General features: G+C 36.3%; 1 pseudogene; it reads right to left on the minus strand.

Annotated features, from left to right (window-relative positions):
- The window catches only part of LOC101789329 (poly(A) polymerase type 3-like), a 194,183-nt pseudogene extending 172,809 nt beyond the window's left edge, over positions 1-21,374 (minus strand).
- Positions 21,375-21,937: the final 563 nt, after the last annotated feature.

A 21,937-nucleotide genomic window follows, 5' to 3' on the forward strand; every position in this document is an offset into this window, starting at 1 on the left:
GGCCTAGAGGCCAGCCCTCTCTTGTGAGTCGATTCCGTTTGTGGACTGTGGGAGAGGAGAACAAGAAGTCAACAAGAAGCTAAGGCCTCCTGTGGGTAGGTGTCATGCGCGGGCTAACTGGGGGGAGAGCCAGATGCCAGCCCCTTCTGGCATGTGGGCAGGGAGAGTCAGTGTCTCCCCCCATACCGTGTAAGTGACCGGCTGATCTGGAGAAACAAGCTGCAATGATAGCTAATGAGATAAAATACAACTGAATGCTTGTAGTGTTTAGTGTTCACTGACATTGCAGGTCTAAAGCAAGTAGTCTGATCATCTATTCAGAAGGTAACAATGTGCAATGTGTCATTATGGAGGAATCTCTTTCTGAAGGTGGTGGCCATTGTTAATTCTCTATCATCTTGTCTTGAAATCCTGTATCATTTTCATTGTTTTGTTGGGTTGGGTTTCATTCTGTTTTGTTTTGTTTGATTTTATTATATCCGATGGCATGGATAGCTGTTTCAAAGATAACAAGATATATTAGGTAGCCATTTTGGATTTACTATTATTTTGTTTTGAAGTCCCGTATTGCGTTCATTGTTTTGTTTTTATTGGTTCTATTCTGTTTGGTTTTGTTTGATTTTACTATGTCTGAAGGTACGGGTAGCTATTTTGAAAACAACAAGAGGCATTATGATAACCACTGTTGATTTTCTATTATCTTGTTTTGAAATTCCGTGTTACACTGTTTTATTTTGACCAGCTTTATTCTGTTTTATTTTGCTTGGCTTTATTCTCTTTTTAAAAAACTCATTGGCCTTTCACAGATGATCTTCACCTCTTCAAACTTTACTCCCCTAATCCAGACCCATGATGAATGACTGTTGCCCACAAGGTTCCTGATATAATTTCAGATGCAGCCTTCTAGCTTGAAAGGTCCTAGGAATTTACCCTTTGTGAGGAAAATTTTCCTGTCTTATCTGGCTTTATGTATTTCTTTTGTTGAATTTTTCCTATCTTTTTGTAAAAGGGTGGGACTGTACTCGTATTCCTCACTGTGTATCTCCAGATTCTAGTACTGTCCAATGTACAATAAATATCCAATAAATATTTAGTCAATGAATGAAAAAAAGAATGCTGAAAACATTGGAAAACTAGGATTGGGATGGACAGACAGTGAGTGGGGATGGATGATCACTAGACAGACAAAATAAGAGCAAAATCTGAGATAACCATAATAATGCTGTTTTTGAAGCCTAAAGATGAATGGGAATTCTAGGAATCCCATTTTATGGAACGTCTGTTTTAAAAAAAAAATGTACACAGCTAAGAGAGAGAGAGGGGGTTGGAATAGTTTTCAAAGCTGATTAACATAGCAGAAACTTGACAGATGAAGTGGGGTGAGGATGGAGCCAGGACTGAGGGGGAAAGGCTGGCATAGTAGTATGCCAATGTGACATGACAATGACCAAAGGGACAGTACTGAGGCAGAATCTAATGTTCTTGACAAAAGGCAGAAAATCATCAGTGCTTCTGAGGTTGGAGGCCTAGAAATTGCCACGTAGGCAATGGCAACAGGATAGTGATCACAGAGGCAGGGGACACAGCAACCAGGCAGGTCACCAGGTCAGCAGAAAACTGCAGAGTAAAAACAATGTTGCAGTGTCAAGAAAATCCAACAATTATACCCTTAAGTTCCATTTATTCTCCTGATCTCTTTGTCCTCGCTTACCAGATGCTGAGCTAGTCAGGCCCAGCCCCAGGAGGAGCTCTATTTCAGCAGGGGGCAGCTGTTTCAGCTTTGACCACACCCAAGGTGAGGATGTGAGAAACAAGTGTACGGGTCTTCTTTTGTAACTGAGCTTTGCCTACATCAGTTCATGAGCCTGCTTTGATGAACTTCGCAACCGAACTCTTTCCTGATTCAGGGCTACAAACTCATTATTTCTTCTGCTTGGTCTATTCTTCATCCATTCTTTTCAGTACCAAGTTTCACTCATCCTTTAGGTTTCAGTTTAAAAGGGCTTTTCTTTTTTAAATTTTATTTAAAGAGAAAAAAAGCAAAACAGAAAAAAGGGTAGCAACAATATAGAATTTCAAAAAACAAATAAATAAACACTAAGAAAAATGGGGCGGGCATTTATCTCAGCGGCATAAGCGCTGGCCTGGCAAGCGTGAGGTCATGAGTTCTATCCCCGGTACCAAAAAACAAAACAAAACACCACTAAGAAATCACTAGTTGATGAATTACATACTGTCATCTTAGAAATAGTTGTTCAAATTACAAAATTAAAGCATACAAAGTGGACAAACATTGAGAATGCAAACAGTTCTGCTCCACGATTCAACAAAAACTTAGTAATATGGTCATCTATCTTACACACTGAAACATACATGCAGTTATATCCTTTAGAGCACTTTCTTTTCCTCTCTTTTTACAATAGCAATTACACATTTTGGGTTTTATTACTCCTGCAGTTCTTATTACTATTTACACTAGAGATACAATGTGATATTTATAAATATGATTATTTCATTTATGAGGATTAATCTCAAATTGCCTCCATTTCAATATGAAGGCCTCAAGATCATCCTTTTTATAGCTGAACAATATTCCATTGAATAAAAATACCACATCTTTTTCATCCACTCTGCAGTTGATGGGCATTTTGGTTGCTTCCAAGATGTAGCTATTACAAATTATGCTGCTATGAACATGGGTGCACATATATCACTGTGATATGACTTTTTTCAGGTTTTCTGGGAAAATACCCAGGAAGGGAATTGCTGGATTGAATGGAACTTCCAATCCCAGTCTTCTGAGAAATCTCCATAGTGATTTTCATAGTGGCTGCACCAGTCTACACTCCCACAAACAATGGAGCAGTGTTTCTCTTTCCCCACAGCCTCGCCAGCATTTGTTATCAGTTGATTTCTTGATGGCAGCCATTCTTTCCGGAGTGAGATGAAATCTCAATTCTGTTTTAATTTGCATTTCTCGAATGACCAGTGATGGGCAACATTTCTTCATGCATTTATTTGCCATTTCTATGCTTTTATCTGAGAAATGTTTGTTCATTTCAGATGCCCATTTTTGGAGAGGGTTTTTGAATTTGGGGGGCCTGATGTTTTTCAATTCTTTATATGTTCTGGATATAAGTCCTTTGTCTGAGGGGTTGCTGGTTATAATTCTTTCCCATTCTGTGGGTTTTCTTTTCACTCTGTTGGTGATTTCTTTTGAAGTGCAGAAACTTTTCAATAATATGAGATCTCAGTTGTTGATTCTTTGAAGTGTTTCCTGTGCAGTTTGCATTGTGTTCATGAATTCTCTGCCTACCTTTATGTCTCCAAGACTTCTACCTACCTTGTCTTTCAGTAGATTTAGTGTTTCTGTTTTAATTTTTAGATCATTGATCCATTTAGACTTTAGTTTTGTGCATGGTGATATGCCTGGGTCTAGTTTCAGTCTTTGGCATGTGGAAAGCCAATTTTTCCAGCACCATTTATTAAAGAGGCTATCCTTCCAGGGAACGTGTTTAGCCCCTTTGTCAAATATCAGGTGGCTGAGTGTCTTTGTAGTTGTGTTTGCATCTTCTAATCTGTTCCACTGATCTTCTATTCTATTTCTTTGCCAGTACCATGCTGATTTTATCACTGTGGCTTTGTAGTATACTTTCAAGTCAGGAATGGAGATGCCTCCTGCCTTGCCTTTGTTACCCAGAATTGCCTTTGCTATTCTAGGCCTCTTTTGTTTCCAAATGAATTTTAGAAGTGTTTTCTCTAGATCTGTGAGGTATATCAATGGTATTTTCATTGAGATTGCATTAAATCCATATAACAGTTTTGGGAGTATGGGCATTTTCACAATGTTGGTTCTTCCTAGCCAAGAGCAAGGAATATCCTTCCATTTTCTAATATCCCCTTCAGTCTCCTTTTTTAGCATAGCATAATTTTCAACATATAGGTCTTTTACATTCTTTGTTAGGTTGATTTCTAAATATTCCATTTTTTTAGATGCTACTGTGAAAGGCGATATTTCCATAATTTCTCTCTCATTGAGTTTTTTGTTTGTGTACAGGAATGCTATTGATTTTTGAGCACTGACTTTGTATCTAGCTATACTGCTGAATTTGTTTATTACCTAAAGTAGTCTTTTAATGGAGTTTTCTGGGTCTTCTATACAAAGTATCAGGTCATCTGCAAATAGTGATAGTTTAACTTCTTACTTTCCTATCTTTATTCCTTTTATTTCTCTCTCTTGTCTGATTGCCCTGGCTAGTATTTCTAGAACTATATAGAATAGAAGTGGTGACAGGGGAAATCCTTGTCTTGTTCTTGATTTTAGTGTGAAAGCTTTCAGTTTTTGTCCATTTAGTATAATGATGGCTGTTGGTTTGTCATAGATGGCCTTTATGGGATTGAGGTCTACACCATGTATTCTGAATTTCTGAAAGGTTTTTTTTTTTTATCATGAACATAATGTTGGGCTTTATCAAAAGCTTTTCTGCATCTATTGAGATTATCATGTGGTTTTTTTGTTTTTGGCTCTGTTGACGCGGTGTATTACATTTATTGATTTGCATATGTTAAACCATCCCTGCATTCCTGTAATAAATCCCACTTGGTTGTGATGTATAATCTTGATGATTTGCTGCATTCTATTTGCCAGTATTTTATTGAGAATCTTTGCATCAGTGTTCATTAATGAAACTGGCCTATAGGTCTTCTCTTTGGTTGGGTCTTTCTCTGGTTTACCAAAACCAGAGTAATACTTGCCTCCAGGAATGATTTAGGGAGGATTGCTTTTTTTTCAATTTCATTGAAGAGTTTAAGGAATATTGGCATCAAATCTTCTCTAAATTGCTGTAGAATTCAGCTGTGAATCTATCAGGACCTGGGCTTTTCTTTGTTGGTAAGTTTTTGATTATGTTTTCAATTTTAATAGCTAATACTGGGTTATTCAAAATTGCTATATCTTCTTGGTTGAGCTTTGATAGTTCAAATGTTTCTAGAAATCTGTCCATTTCTTCTATGTTTTCCACTCTGTGAGTAGACAAGTAGTTATTCACGATCTTTTGAATTTCCATGGGATCTGTAGTAATTTCCCCTTTTCAGTCCTTATTGCATGAATTTGGATTTTTTCTTTCTTTTTCTTGATAAGGTTAGCTAGAGGTTTGTGAATTTTGTTTATTCTCTCAAAAAACCAGCTTTTTGACTCATTAGTTCTTTTTTTTAAAATTTCAATTGCATTGATTTCTGCTCTAATCTTTACAATTTCCTCTCTCCTATGAGCTTTGGTTTTAACTTACTCTTCTTTTTCTAGAAGCTTGAGAGGAAGCATTAGGTTGTTTATTTGTTCTCGCTCTGTTTTCTTGTTATGACAATTTATTGCTATATATTTCCCTCTTAAGACCACTTTCATTACATCCCACAGATTGCAGTATGTTGTTTCTGCCTTTTCATTGAATTGTAGGTAGCACTTTTTTCTTCTTTAATTTCATCACTAGCCCACTGGTTGTTCAGAAGGTTATTTAATTTCCATGTCTTTATGAAGGTTTTACCATTTCTTTTGCCATTAATTTCCAAATTCAGTGCACTATGGTCAGATATTATACATGGGATAATTTCAATACCTTTGCATTTACTTAAGAATGTTTTATGGGGTAATATATGGTCTATTCTGGAGAATGTCCCATATGCAGCTGAGAAGAATGTGTATTCTGATGTGGTTGGGTGTAGACATCTACTAAGTCCAATTGCTCACAGGTATGATTCAGTTCTATTATTTTTTCGCTGGCTTTTTGTCTAGTTGATCTATCTCTTTGTGATAATGGGATATTAAGGTCTCCTATTATAATTGTGTTCTTGTGTATTTGGTTTTTCATGTTCATTAGTATTTGTCTTATATAGTTGGGTGCTCCTGTATTTGGTGCATATATATTTATAATTGTTAGTTCTTTCTCTTGAATTTTTTCACTAATGAATATATAGTGACCTTCTTTATCTCTTTTAATCATTTTAGGTTTGAAGTTCACATTGTCTGCAAATAGAATAGTTACCCCTGCTTTTTTCTGGATTCCTGTTGCATGGAATGCTTTTTTCCATCCTTTGACTTTTAATCTCTGAGTTTCATTTGGGTCAGATGTGTCTCTTGTATACAGCATATTGTGGAGTCATGTTTCTTTTCTTTTTTTTTAAATTTTATTTTATTTTTTTTATTTTTTTATTTTTTTTTCGTTTTTATCGGTACCAGGGATCGAACTCACGACTGCCTGCTTACAAGGCAGGTGCTTATGCCACTTAGCTAAATCCCCAGCCCCGAAGTCATGTTTCTTGATCCATTCTGTTAACCTATTTCTTTTGATAGGTGAATCGAGGCCATTTACATTTATGGATATAACTGATATGTACTGGCTTGACTTTGCTATGTTATGTTCCAATTGTTTGCTTTCAGCTTTCCCCCTTTGTTTAAGTGCTTGTCCTACCTGGTGATTTCTTTCTATTGTTATGGAGATATGATCATTTTTATCTCTATTTAGTATGTCTTTCAAAACTTTCTATGGTTGGTATGGTGGACATGAATTTCTTCAGTTGTTCTTTGTCATGGAAGCATCTTGTTTCTGCATTTAAATTTAAATGAAAGTTTTTCTGAATACATCAGTCTGGGTTAAAAGTTGCTTTCTTTTAGGACTTGAAATACCTCATTCCAAGCTCATCTTGACTTGAGGGTTTGTGCTGAAAAGTTTTTTTTTAAAGGGTACAAATAATACAATATTTCTAGAAAAAATATATATAGTATGAAATCACCAATTAATAGGTTACATATTATCTTCCCAGAAACAGTTGTCCATATCACTAAATTAAAGCATATAAAGTGAACATTCATACAATGAAATTGGAGACAGTTCCGTTCAATGATCCAACAAAAGCTCAGTTATATGGTTTTCCATCCTACACACTCAAACATACCTGCGGTTATACCCCTTAGTCCACCTTACTTTCCTCTCTTTTTTACAGTAACAATTAGACTTTTAGGGTTTTATTACTCTCACGGTTCTTATTACTTTTTTGAAGAGAATAAAACCAAATGTGATGGGGCTGGGGATTTAGCTCAGCGGCATAAGCACCTGCCTTGCAAGCAGCAGTCGTGAGTTCGATCCCTGGTACCGATAAAAAGGAAAAATTCCAAAAAAAAACCCAAAAAACAAAAAAACAAAAAACAACCAAATGTGACTAAGCAAAACAGAGTCAGTTAGAACAGAAGGGTGGGCATAGCACGTGATGCAAAAATAGAATACCAGGTGATCAAAAGTGGTTACCATTGTGCCTCTTTGTGCTGAAAAGTTTGATGTGATTCTAATGGGCTTTCCTTGATAGGAGAGTTGTGTCTTTTCTCTAACAGCTTTTAGTATTCTGTTTTTATGCTGCATGTCTGGGATCTTATTATATTTCTGGGTGTAGATTTATGTTGTTTGTGATTATTTGGTGTTCTATATGCCTCTCTTATCTGTATATCAGGTTTTTTCCCCCCATGTTGGGAAATTTTCTGCTATTACTTCTATGAAGATTTTAGTTATGTCATTTGCATTGACTCCTGCATCTTCACTGATGCCTATTAGTATTATATTGTTTCTCTTGGCATTGTCTAAGGAGCTGCTGGATTGTCATTTCATGCTGCTTTGTTTTTTTTTTTTTTGTTGTTGTTGTTGTTGTTCTTTTTTTTATTGGGACCAGGGATCAAACTCACAATCACATGCTTGTAAGGCAGGTACTTATGCCACTGAGCTAAACCCCCAGCCCCTGCTTTGTTATTTTTAAAAGTTCTATCCTTTCATGATCGCTAATTGTGATCCTGTTCTCAATGTCGGAAATTCTATCCTCAGCTTCATTTAAATGGGTTTTTCAGCTTTCAGTAGAATTTTTTGTTTCTTGGATGTCTCTTTGAGTTTGTTTCATGAATTCTGTTTGTTAAGTGCCTGCCTTGCAAGCACACAGTCATGAGTTCGATCCCCAGTACCAATAAAAAAATGAATTCTGTTTGTTTTCTATATTGTTCATTCAAGGTTTCAACCAGTTTCCCTGGCTCTTGTACTTTTTTTTTTTAATCTATTTCTTCTTTAACTGTGCTGAGCAAATCATTTACTAAGTTGTTATTTCTGTTTTTACAAGAGAAGTTACTTCTAATTTGATTTCCGTTATAGCCTCATGGAGTTTTTTTTTTTTTTTAATTTCACTTGCTATCTTTTCAGAGATTTCCGGTGTGTTACTTTTGAAGTCCTCTATGTCAGTGTCTCCTGTACTTGCTCCTGGTGGACTAGATGTCTGAGATTGCATTTTGCTTTTTCATTTTGTCATTTTCCCCTTTCAGGTTAATATTTGGTCCTTTAATCCCACTAGTGTCAACTGTTGATAGTGTGTATCTTGGGGTTCTACTGTAAAGCTGATGTTTGTCCAATTTCTGGGTCCCACAAGAGGTGGGCCAGTCACCTGAATTCCCCCTGCAGGGCCTGTTGGGTGAGTCCTATGTTCTTTCTAGGCTGACAAGCCTAGGAGTACTGATGGAAATCAACCCCGAGTTCCTGCTGTTGTTATGTCTTCAGGTTGTTCAGAGTCACCAGATCTCCCTGTTTATAGTATTTGTGTCATCTGGGGCCCTACTGTGTTTCTGGGTGTCCCAGAAGCCCCCTTAATTTTCTCCAGGTTGGGAGAGGCCTTGTTGGCACCCTCCTCAACCTACCTGATATTCTTTGTGTGGAGGAAGGACTCACCCACCCACTTGCAAGCTCACCTATGATGGAAGGCCTTGTCTTAGAAACCCCACAAAAAACTTGAAGCAGTGCATATAATGACAAGTCAGGTCAAAATTTCCAGGAATAATTTCTTGCAAGCAACAATTATTAATAACGAGTTGACAGTGATCAGGCATAAACATAAATGATATTAAAAAGAACAACTGTTTCCCCCTCCTTTGAAATTCTTAAGACATGAATATTAGGTCTGAAATAGAAGACATTTGGGTAAGTCTGATTTTATTTTTCTAGTCCCTTTTCTGAATTTTGTCTTTTGTTTTCATATTAGCTGTTATGTTTTCTCTGATCTCCCCCTTTTTTTTGGTACCAAGGATCAAACTCAAGACTTGGTGCCTGCCAGGCAGGCCCTTATGCCACTGAGCTATATCCCCAGCCCCTCTGATCCCTTTTTTCTCTGTTTTAATCTAATTGTTCTTTTATCTTAGTGATATTAAATATACCACTAAAATTCTATCATTTACTGAAATCAAACTTTTTTCTTTTTCTTTCTTTCCTGGTAATCATATTTGAATGGCCCATAGTAGAGTTCTGTCTTTCTCAGATATTTATGAAAACTAATATCTAGCCAACTTCTGTGATCTATGAATTGATTCTCTTCTAGAAGAAAAATGTATTCTAGGGCTCACAGCCATTGTTTATAGGAGGCAACTCAAGAAATTATAGACACTAGTAGGTTATAAAGAATATTTGCTTTCTACTCCCACCTATAGAGAGAAATATTGTTGGCAGGCACTAAATACAATAAATAACAAGTGCACAGGTGTTTAAATATATTTATGTTCCTGATCTTATTTCATTCCTTCAACAAACCTATGAGGTAGATATTATTATTTTATCCCCTTTTGCATATCAAGAAACAGGCTTGAAAATAAACTGTCCAGGTATGGTGGCATAGGCCTGTTATCCTAGCAATGAGGAGACTGAGGAGAAGGATTGCCACAAGTTTGACACCTTCCTGGACTGCATAGTGAATTCAAGGCCAGTCTGAGCTACATAGCAAGACCTTGTCTCAAAAAGCCAAAATACAGACCTGGAACAAGCCAGCCAGCCCAGTGCGCAGCACAGGAGGGATCAAGTAGCCTGTAAAAGTTCAAAATAACAATAAGAAATCAAACCAGTGGGTGAATCAAGGGACCTGAGAGACAAGGCTAGGCCCAGGTGTGGGTGCACATTTTGGTGGGTGGGACCAGTGAGACTGGCAGCATGGAAGAGTCTAAAGCAGCAGTGAGGGACCAGTAGATGGCAAATTAGGTAAACCAGCCTGGTGCTCTGGTACACAGACACGCAGGACAGAAGTGGGTGGGGCTACCATTCTATATCAAAGGGCTCTGGAGAACTGTAGCAACAGAGCATTCCCAGCTTTCACATCCAGAGGCCAAGATCAGCTCCATAGCCAGCACAAAACCTCAGCAAACCTGGCTGAAGTACACAGCACATTTCTGGGAACTGACTTGGTACTACCACAGACCTGTGAACACCAGAGAAACCTTGTTACTTTTATTTCTGATTGGTTATCGTTTTGCTGTCTGGATGGGACATTTTTTTTTAAACGTGGTTAGCTTTGTTTTGGTTAGGTTCCAGTTTTTGTTGTTGTAGTTGTGGTTCTTTCCTCTTCTCTCTTTTTTTTCATTAGTTAGGTTTATTACTTTTCTTTTTGTTTTCTTCTACTCATGTTTTTTTTCTCTTTCCCCAGCTATCCCTTGAAATGATATCTTCAAGTGAGTAAACATTGTTCTTTTTCTTCCTGATTCATTTTGATACTCCCACATTTTCTCTTTCATTTTTTTCTCTCCTGTGTCCTCAAACTTCCCAAATTTCAAGTTTGTCATCCACCACTGTATTTGACCTCAATAATCTCTCTATCTTGTCTCCTTCCCCTTTTGACACCATCCCCACCCTCATCCCCCAAAACAGGGTAAAATCACTCCAGTAAGGGGTGTCGAACTAGTTGCTGGTATATGTTGGATTTTGTTATATAACTGTAGAATTTGATCCTATGCTCAAAGGTATAAGGTTAGTAGTTACCACAGTTTGTCAGCACCTTGGCTATACTTGATGTTATTGCTATTACTAGCCAAAATGTTTTAGCCAAGATGTTGCACATATTATAATGAATTTTTTTCCCTTATAACACTGTATTGTGTCATAATCATCACCATAGTCCAGTACAAAAGCACTGGGTGCTGAACCAAATAGCAACTTTTCATCCTCAATGAGTAGGAAAGGTAGATTCTTTTTTTTTTTTAATTTTATTTAAGGAGAAAAAGAAAAAAAAACAGAAAAAGGGTACAAGTTATACAGAATTTCAGGAAAAAAACAGTAGGAAATCACTAGTTAATAGATTACATATTGTCATCTTAGAAATATTTGTTCAAGTTACAGAATTAAAGCATATAAAGTGGACATTCAAACAGTGAGACTGCAAACAGTTCTGTTCAATGATCCAACAAAACTCAGTAATATCGTTATCTGTCTTATACACTTAAATATACATACAGTTTTATTGTTTAGAACACTTTCTTTTCCTCTCTTTTGTACAATGACAATTACACATTTTGGGTTTTATTACTCCCACAGTTCTTAGTGCTTTTTTTTGAGGGGAGTAAAACCAAATGTGACATAACAGAATAGAGTCAGTCAAATCAAAAGGATGGACATAATATATAATATAAAAACAATACAAGGCGATCAACAATGGTTACCATAATGTCTCTTGCTATCTTAAAAAGAATTGCCTATATCATCAGTTATAATAAAATTGAACAAAACAGTAAAGAACAAAACCAATAAAACCAAAATATTGGAGACATTACAGGTCTTCAAAAGAAGATAATACTCAACCAGAATGGGTGTTATAATGAATCTTATTATCTTCACAGCTGTTGCCTATAGTTTGAACTTGGTACTATCAAGCAAAACAGAATAGAGGAAAATCAGTCAAAACAAGATGGTGAGAGCAATACAGGGTTTCAAATCAAGTTAATAGGAAATCAGAGTGGGTTACTATAATATATCCTGCTACTTTTTATTTATTTTTCCCTTAATTAAAAGGATAAAAATAAAAAAAGTAAATAATAAAATGGAGATTGAGATAAAAGAGGGCATAACAACAAAACAGCACAGGTCAGAACATAACCATTTAAGCAAAATAGTGTTTCACCACAAGATAATCCCAACATAAAAGTAGTTACCATATTGTCTCTTTTCTTGAAATCTTTGAGTATAACTTCGTATACTGCAGCATCAAACATATCAAAACAATGTAAAACCGTTCAAGGGAATGACATTATTACAGGGTATTTAGAATCAACTAACAGAAAATGAACAATGGTTTCTGTATAACCTCCTTGTCTATAAAAGTTTTTGTTTATATTATCACATATAATAAAATTCAATAAGACACAACATGTTAATACCTATGGAGACAGAAGAACAAAAGCTTGATGGGACTTCAAAACAAGATGATGCTAAATCAGCACTAGCTATTATGATGTCTTGTTTTCTCCAAAATAGCTGTTCCTACCATCTAACCTTACTAAATCAGCACTAGCTATTATGATGTCTTGTTTTCTCCAAAATAGCTGTTCCTACCATCTAACCTTCTCTGCCTCATTTCTGTTGAGTTCTTTTTCTGTCATTAGTTGTCAGTTTGCCTTCTTCATTTCATTTTCTGCTGCATTCATGTGGCCTCTCTGCCACTGTTTCTGGAATCTTGATATTTTTCTTTTTTAGACTATCCTGCAGTATTCTCTGTAGAGTTGAATTGGTGGTTGCAAATTCCCCTAGTTCCTCTTTTTCTTGGAAGCACCTTGTTTTTCCATCAATTTCTAGGGACAGTTGTGCAGAATATATCAATCTTGGCTGGAGGTTGTTATCTTTCAAAACTTGAATTATTTCCTCCCACGCTCTTCATGATTTGATGGTTTATGCCGAGAAGTCTGCTGTAATTCTGATGGGTGTTCCCTTGTAAGTGATCTGTTGAAAGGTGGGTTCTTGAGCTAGACATAAAGAGCTACCTTTATCTAGAAGACAACCCTAAAGAATAGAAAACCCCTAGAGATGCCTCAATACTAGCAATAAAGCTATGTACCATAAGAAACTAGCAAACACCAACCAAGGAAACAAGAGAAAATTAGAAAATAGAAAATGACAAGACACAGAAGCAAAATGCAACCCCCAACTCCTGGCCCACCCAAGAAAAGCCCAGAGCACAAGATAGAGGGAACCAGAAGTCAAGCACTGGAACTTTCTGGAAGCAGAAGTAGAAAAACAAATGGAAGGAGTTATAGAAAAAATAATTTCTTAGGCACAAAAAGAGATAATGATCAAAATGAAAAATATTACAGTAGACACAGATTTTTTAAAAAGATCTTAAAAAAAAAGATGGAAACTGTAAGTGCCTAACATAGAAAAGAAATGGAACCCATGAAATAGAACCAAACGGAAATCCAAGAGATTAAAACCTCCATGGAAATTATATGCAGCAGATTAAATGAAGTCAGGATAGAATATCAGATCCAGAAGACCGAATTGCAGCTAACAACCATGAAAAGAAAGTTATCTTAAAAGTAGCAAGAGACCATGAAAAATCAATCTCACAGCTTCAAGATGTAGCAAAGAAGAAGAACAACATAAAATTTATTGGGGTCAATGAAAAAGTGGAGACAGCACAAATGTTATTTGTCTTTACAGAAATAATGGCAGAAAATGTCCCAAATATGGATAAAAAATCAACATATAAATAAATGAATCATAAAGAACTCTACCAAGATCAAAATAAATCACACCAAGACATATAATAATCAACATTCCAGAAATCTGGCACAAAACATTACTAAAAGTAGTTAGAGAAAAGAATCAAATCACCCACAAAGAAAAGTCCATCAGAATCACAGTAGCCTACTCAAAACAAACTTTCAAATCAAGGAAAGCTTCGAGTGAGGTATTTTAAGCCCTAAAAGAAAACAACCTCCAGCCTAGATTGATGTATCCTGAAAAACTATCTTTCAAATGTGATAGAGAAATAAGATACATACATGACAAAGAACACCTAAGGAAATTCTTGTCCACTAAAGCAGCTATTCAGAATGCTCTGAAGGATATATTAGAAAATGAAAATGAAAATCACAATCACAAGAACACCAACAGAAAGAAACCACCAGGCAAAGCAAGCAATTATAGGAAAGACAAGGAACCAACAAGAAAACAATATGATGCTCCACTTTAGTATCTTGAATAACTATTTGTAAGAGGACAATCTGTATCATCAACTAGTGATTTCTTACTGTTTATTTTTTCTTTGAAAGTATGTATTATTTCTACCTGTTTTCTATTTTGCTTAGTCTTTCTTTAAATAAAATTTAAAAAAAAAAGACACTACAGTACCAAGTGCTGATCCTGGAGTGTCATGATGTGAAATCCAGCAATACTATTATTCTTTGGTCAGAATGATTGTAGCCTGCTTTAGTTTATTTAATCTTAACATAAACAAAGATATGGATAACTGCATGTATGTTTAAATGTATAGGATTGATAACCATATTACTAAGCTTTTGTTGGATAGTTGAACAGAATTGGTTGCAGTCTCACTGTTTGAATTCCCACTTTATATGTTTCACTTTTGTATCTTGAACAACTATTTGTAAGAGGACAGTATGTAAACATCAAGTAGTGATTTTTTTCTGTTTATTTTTTCTTCAGTACTTCTACCTGTTTTCTGTTTTGTTTGGTCTTTCTTTAAATAAAAAGTTTTAAAAAATAAAACAATATGAAAAAGATAGGCCAATAATATATGGTATAACTATCACTGTATGTGATATCAATTAATCAGTTAAAAGAAACAGACTGGCAGAATGGAACAAGAAGATCCAACAATATGCTGCATTCAAGAAACACATTTAACTCAAAAAGTAATTCATAGACTGAAAGTCAAAGGTGTAAAACAATACTCCACACCACAGGAAGCCAGAAAAAAGCAGAAGTAGCTGTTCTATTTATAAACAATGCAAACTTCAAGCCAAGACTGATCAAAAGAGATGAAGGTTACTACATCTCTAGTTAAGGCAATACTCCAAAAAGAAGAGATAACAATCATAAATATATGTACACCAAACACTGGTGTACCAACTACACAAAACAAATATTAACAGACATGAAAAATCAAATAAACACCAGCACAATTGTAATGAGGGACCTTAACATCCCACTTTCACAATTAGATAGATCAACTAGGCAAAAAAAAAATCAATGAAGAAATATGAGAATTAAAACAAGCCTGTGAATGAATGGACCTAGGAGATGTCTACAAAGTATTCTACCCCCAAAAATCATAATACACATTCTTCTCAGCAACACAAGGGACATTCTCCATAATAGACCACATATTGTCTCATATAATATGCTAAGTAAATGCAGAGGAATTGAAATTATCCCATGCATATTATCTGATGATAGTGCAATGAAATTGGAAATCAATAGCAAAAGAAACCACAAAAACTACATAAACACATGAAAATTGAACAACACCCTCCTGGACAACCAATGGGTCACAAAAGAAAATTTTTTTTTGTCTTTTTGAGACAGGGTCTCTCTGTGCAATTCAGGCTGGCCTTGAGCTCACTTTGTAGCCTAGGCTGGCCTCAAACTTGTGATGATCTGCCTGCCTCAGCCTCCTAAGAGCCGACAAAGGAAATTAAAGAAGAAATTAAATAATATCCACAATGGAATGAAGATGCTGATTCAACATATTGGAACTTACGGGACACAATGAAAGCAGTCATACGAGGGAAATTTATAGTAGTAAATTCTCATATCAGGAAAACAGAATGAGATCAAATAAACAGTATTGAACCTCAAACTCCTAGAAAAGGAAGAATAAATCAAACCCAAAGCTTGTATGAGACAGGAAATTATAAAAGAAAGGTTCTTGCCCTAGTATAAATTACTGTACAATTATGGAGGTGGTCTAATGTGGTGGAAGGCCAAAGCAGAAATGCTTACCACTTCCTGCTTCTTCTTCAACCCTAATTGAAACTACCCTTCCTGTTTGCATGCACAGAGAATTCCAACTGGTTCCTCACATGTCATCAATATCTGCCCCATACACCACTTCCAATCAGAGGTCATATAACCCTCTACCTCTCTGTATCTGGTTAAAGGAGACAACCTGATTGCCATGGGTTGTTTCTCTTTTCCACATCCTCAACTCAATAAACCTGTTCATTTTGTACTTTTACTTCTCTATTGTGCCAGAATACTCTAACAATAAATATCAAAACAGAAATTTATACAGCCTCTTAAGCCTCCAAAGAGCTGAAGTTAATACAATTGAAAACAATACAAAGAATCAATGAATTAAAGACTTGATTCTTTAAAAGATTAAATAAAATTGATAAATCCCTAGCCAACCTTATCAAAAAAGAGGAAAGAAAAGACCCAAATTCAAACAGGAATGAAAGGGATGAAATCATAATGAATCCTGTGGAAATCCAGAAGATCATCAATACCACTTCAAGAACCTGAACTCTAAAAATTTGAAAACACAGAAGAAATGGACATATTCCTAGACACATATGAATTACTGAAAAAGAATCAGGAAGATATAAATACCAGTACTTGGGGGACCAACCAAGAAATCAAAGATCCAGCCTTCCTGGTAAGCAGCACAAGCTACATATGTGCCAGGAAGACAAAAGTCATCATCTCCCAAGAATCCACCACACTGGGTCTTAGGGGACCAACCAGGAAATCAATAATCCAGCCTTCCTGATAAGCAGTGCAAGGAACACCCACTCCACCCCCATTAGCAACCAGTTCTGAGTTGATAGCAACTAAGGTACATAAAGGAACTAAATGCTTGTATTGTTTCGTTGATTATGCAGGCCTGGAGCCAGCAGTCTGAGCATCTCTCTGGAGGATGACAGCATGCAATACAGCAAATATGGGGGATTTCCTTCTATCTTGTCTTTGAAGTCTAATATAGCTTTCACTGTTTTGCTTTATTCAATATTCTGTTTTGATTGGTTTTATTGTGTTTTGTTTTAGTTTGATTTTTCTATAGCTGATAAAATGGACAACTATTGTGCAGATAACAGGATATACTATGGTAGCTATTATTGTTTTCCTGATATCCTGCTCTGAAGTTCTGTATCAATTTTGCTGCATTGTCTTGACTGGCTTCTGTCTTGCTTTAAAGATTTTACTATCTTTAAAATAAATAAATAAAGATATAAATATTCTAAATAAACCAATTATCAGTCAGTGAAGTTGAAAATATATTTAAAAATCCACCAACCAAAAAAAGACCAAGCCCTGACATATTTGTTGCTGAATTCTACAAGAAATTTAGAGATTTAATGCCATTAATGCTCAACCACTTTAAAAAAAAATTGAAAAGGAAGCAATACTTCCAAAATTATTCCTGGAAGCTGATAGAACTGTGGGGGACCGATGGCAGCTGAAAAGATAAGAAGTATGAAATATAAATGACTTTTATTTTGAAAATGCAGGGAGAGACACCCCTGATCCCCTGGGGCACGGCATCTCCCCCCACCCCCCACCCCAGGGTCGGTGATCTCTCCGTGGAACACGTGGAGTGGAGGCATATAAGTAGCCTAGGTTTGGAGTGGAACCTAAGGGGCATTAGAGATGCACAAGTAGCCCATTGGTCTTTGTTTGGTGCCATAGGTAAATTCCTAGGGGTGGGGGAGATGGAGCTCCTGAGGCCTTACCAGCTACAGTGTCCTGTCTGGGCCAAAACTCTTTCAGGAGCAAATATTACCCTGATACTAAAACCAGAGAAAGATCCAATCAAAAAAGAAAACTTACAGGCCAATTTCCCTTATGAACATGAGATAGCTTGGACCCCGAAATAAAATCCAAGGAAGCAAGAAATTAAGAAAATTCAGAGCAAAGGCTTTATTTCAGGCCTGGTGATGCAGCCCCTTTTGGATCAACTCAGAGACTGTGTGCCTAACAGACTAAGGGAGAGATATTTAAAGCTAAAAAACCGCAAAGCTATAAAACTGTAGACTTAGTTCACTTAGTTCTGAAAACATCTGGAGCTCTTGGTGCATTCCCCTACTCCCACCCTGCGGTTAAACATTATCTCAGAATAGCACACCTGCAATAACATGCTGAAAGAGGGTAGGGGAGTTAATTATCTCGGAACAGCTCGCTAGCAATAACATGCTAAAAGGGGTAGGGAGTTACAAGAAGCTGAAACTTAAGCTTTTACAAGGATTAGAAACTTAACCTATTGAGACAGTGCATACAGAACAAGATGGAGGTGCATTGGTTAGAGTTAAGCCATAACAAACATAGATGCAAAAATCCTTGATAACATACTGGCAAACAATGCAGCAAATCATCAAGATGATACACCATGACCAAGTAGAATTCATCCCGAGAAGCAGGGATGGTTCAACATACACAAATCAATAAATGTAATACATTGTATTAACATAGCCAAAGACAAAAATCACATGATTGTCAGGCATGATGGCTCACGCCTGTAATTCCAGCACTCGGGAGGCTGAGGCGGGAGGATCCTTGAGAGTTTGAGACCAGCCTGGGCCACAAAGTGAGCTCAAGGCCAGCTTGAACATCATAGTGAGGCCCTGTCTCAAAAAGACAAAAAACAAAAACAAAAACAAAAAACATGATCATCTCAATAGATGCAGAAAAAACATTCAATAAAGTCCAACACCCTAATCATGATTTTTTTTAAAAATGCCCTACAGAAAACTGAAATACATGGTATTTATCTCAATCTGGTAAAAACAATCTATGACAAACCAATACCTAATATCATACTAAATGGTCAAAAACTGAAAAATTTCACTTGGAAATCAGGAATAAGACAAGGATGCTCCCCATAGCATTCTTATTAAGTATAGTTCTGGAAACATCAGCCCGAGGAATTAGACAAGAGAAAGAAATAAAAGGAATAAAGATATAAAAAGAAGTTAAATTATCATTATTTGTGGATGACATGATACTTTTCGTAGAAAACCCCAGAAACTCCACCAAAAGACTTGTAAATTTAATAACTAAATTCAGTAGTGTAGCAGGATACAAAATCAACATTCAAAAACAAATAGCATTCCTCTACACAAACAACAAATTCATTGAGCAAGAAATTAAGGAAAACATACCCTTCACAATAGCATCCCAAAATATGAAATACCTAGGAATCTAACCAAAGAAGTAAAAGATCTATACATTGAAAATTACAGTACTCTAAAAAAGGAGATCAATGAGGTTATCAGAAAATAGAAAGATACCATTTGCTAATGAATAGGAAGAAAAACATAGTGAAAATGGCCATACTCCCGAAACTGTTACACAGATTTAATCCAATCCCAATCAAAATACCATTACCATACCTCACGGAACTACGGAAAACATTTTTAAAATTCATTGGTAAACAGAAGAGACCTAGAATAGCAAAAGTACCTCTGGGCAACTGAGGCCAGGCAGAGGGCATCACAATCACAGACTTGAAATTATATTGCAAAGCTCCTGTAATAAAATCAGCATACTACTGGCAGAAAAATGGCCCTGCATATCAGTAGAACAGATTATAAGATGCAGAAACAGCTCCAAGCATACTCAGTCACCTTGTCTTTGACAAAGGGGCCAAACATGTTCACTGGAAGAAAGAGCCTCTTTAAAATTGGTGCTGGAAAAACTAACTTTCCACATGTTGAAAACTAACTAGATCCATATCTATCACCATGCACTAAACTAAAGTCAAAATGGATCAAAGATCTAAATAATAAAATAGAAACACTGATTCTATTGGAATAGAAAGTAGGTAGAAATCTTGAAAATATAGGTTTAGGCAGAAAGTTCATGAACAAAATCTGGATTGCATGGGAATTAATTCAAAGAATCAACAACCGGGACCTCATCTTACTAAAAAGTTTTGCACATCAAAAGAAATCACCAACAGGATGAAAAGATAACCCACAGAGTAGGAAAAATATTTAGCTAATTGTCCCTCTGGCAAAGGACTTATATCTAAAAGATAAAGAATTTTAAAAATTCAGATCCCCAAATTCAAAGATTCAATCCAAAAGTGGGCATCTGAGATGAAAACACACTTCTTAGATTAAAAAAAAAATACAAATGGCAAGTAAATATATGAAAAAATGTTCAACATCATTAGTCATTCAAGAAATGCAAATTAAAACAACACCAAGATTCCATCTCACTCCAGAAAGAATGACTGTCATCAATAAATCAACCAATAGCAAATATTGGAGGGGCTATGGGGAAAAAGGAACCATTGTCCTCTGTTGGGAGGAATGCAGACAGACTGGTTCAACCACTGTGGAAGTCAGTATGCAGATTCCACAAAAAGCTAGGATTACAGGTCCCATTTGATCCAGTTATTCCTTCTGAGTATCTTCCTACAAAAATTAAAAACGTCATACCATAGTGATATATGTGTACCCGTGTTTATAATTTTAATAGCTAAATCTTGGAAACAACTCAAATGGATAAACAGAGGTAAAGATAAAACTGAGGGATCAATAAAAAAGATGTGATATGTTTATACAATGGAGTACTACTTGGCCATAAAAAAGGATAAATTTGAATTTTCACAGGTAAATGGATGCAATTTGAGGCCATACTCATAAGTGAAATAAATCAGACTCACATGTGTAAACACTGTACTATCTGTCTGGATGAATAAGATCTTAAATGTATATTGTGAGATGGGAAGAAATTGTTGAAAAGGAAAAGGGAACCCATAGGGGAGAGGGGATGGATAGAAGGGAAAAAGTGGGGGAAAAAGCAAGTCATTTATACTACTGTTGTCTCCTGGTTCATTTAAAGGGAAGGTTTGTGCTAATATTGATTGTAAAATATTTTAATCCCGTATCTTGCACTCAGAATAATTACTTTAAATATAACAATTTGCAACATATTAACTACTGTTATTCTCCTGTTTTTTTTTTTTCTCGTATTGTTTTGATAATTATCCCATATAGGATTTTTTTGTTGTTGTTTTTAGTACCCGGAATCAAACTCACAACCTCACACTTGCCAGGCAGGCGCTGCACCACTGAGCTATATCCCTGGCTTTCTGCCTCTCCTATTGTTTTGTTATGAAATTTTGTTTTACCTTTATTCCATAAAATAAAAAAACACAACATAAATAAATATTTTTTAAAAAGAAAAATAAATGAATTTCTTAATATCGCTCACTTATTAACTGTCAGAACTAAGGTTCCAAGAAGAGCTCCAACTTACAGTGTGTGGTCATTGTGCCGCATCAAAAAATAAGAATCGTAATAGGAATTGTGACAGGTGAAAAAAACCAAGATCTAAACCAGTGGAGTCTTCAAAAGCCAAATGTTGAAGAGTTCTTCATTAAACTGTTTTCCGTGTCTTCTTACCCACCCTTCTCTCTGCCTTCAGAGCACTTGTGTCAGGAGGGCCCAGCGGGAAGAGAAGCTGGCGAGGATCAGCACACAAGGGCCTCATGCCTAGAACCTCCTTCCTGGCAGAGCCCCGCGTCCAGGCCCCTTGCTGCCTCTTCCATCTACGCTGCTCTGCCTGTGCAGGTCTTGGCATGGGTCTTGTACGGAATTGGTCCTTTTCTCCATTAACTGTGCACCTCTCTTAAAAGGCCACTAAACAAATTTTGTGTTTTTCTCCAGAAGGAAAACCATCTCCTGTGTTCTGGGAAAAGGGCTCTGGCATCCTCTTTTGCTCATCAACCTGACAGTTACAGTGCATTCAGAGACGGTTAATGAGTGAGTGATATTTCATGGCTAAGGAGTAATATCTGTGGCTTGATGATAGATGTTATAACCCAGTTACTCAAACACTAACATACTGAGACATCCAGATCAATGTAGTGATTTCAGTTCCCAAACTTCTCTACAATGAGTGATCTCTTGAGCAAATGATGGAATGTTCACGAAAACCCCACCATCTGACTTCTGTGTGCGTTTGTCTTTCTCACGACCCTTTCTGCCTTTCTGAGTTGAACATGATTGAGGTAAGAATGGTGGCTGGGTTACTGATGGATTCCTCTCACCATTTAGTGGGCTTGAGGATGTCACTGTGAACTTTGCTGAGGAGAACTGGATATTGCTGGATCAAACACAGATCTACAGGAGATCTACAAGACT

Source organism: Cavia porcellus, unplaced genomic scaffold, assembly GCF_034190915.1.
Source record: "Cavia porcellus strain 051 isolate PalLab524CR breed Dunkin Hartley unplaced genomic scaffold, mCavPor4.1 scaffold_5, whole genome shotgun sequence".
In the NCBI taxonomy this organism is placed as follows: Eukaryota; Metazoa; Chordata; class Mammalia; order Rodentia; family Caviidae; genus Cavia; species Cavia porcellus.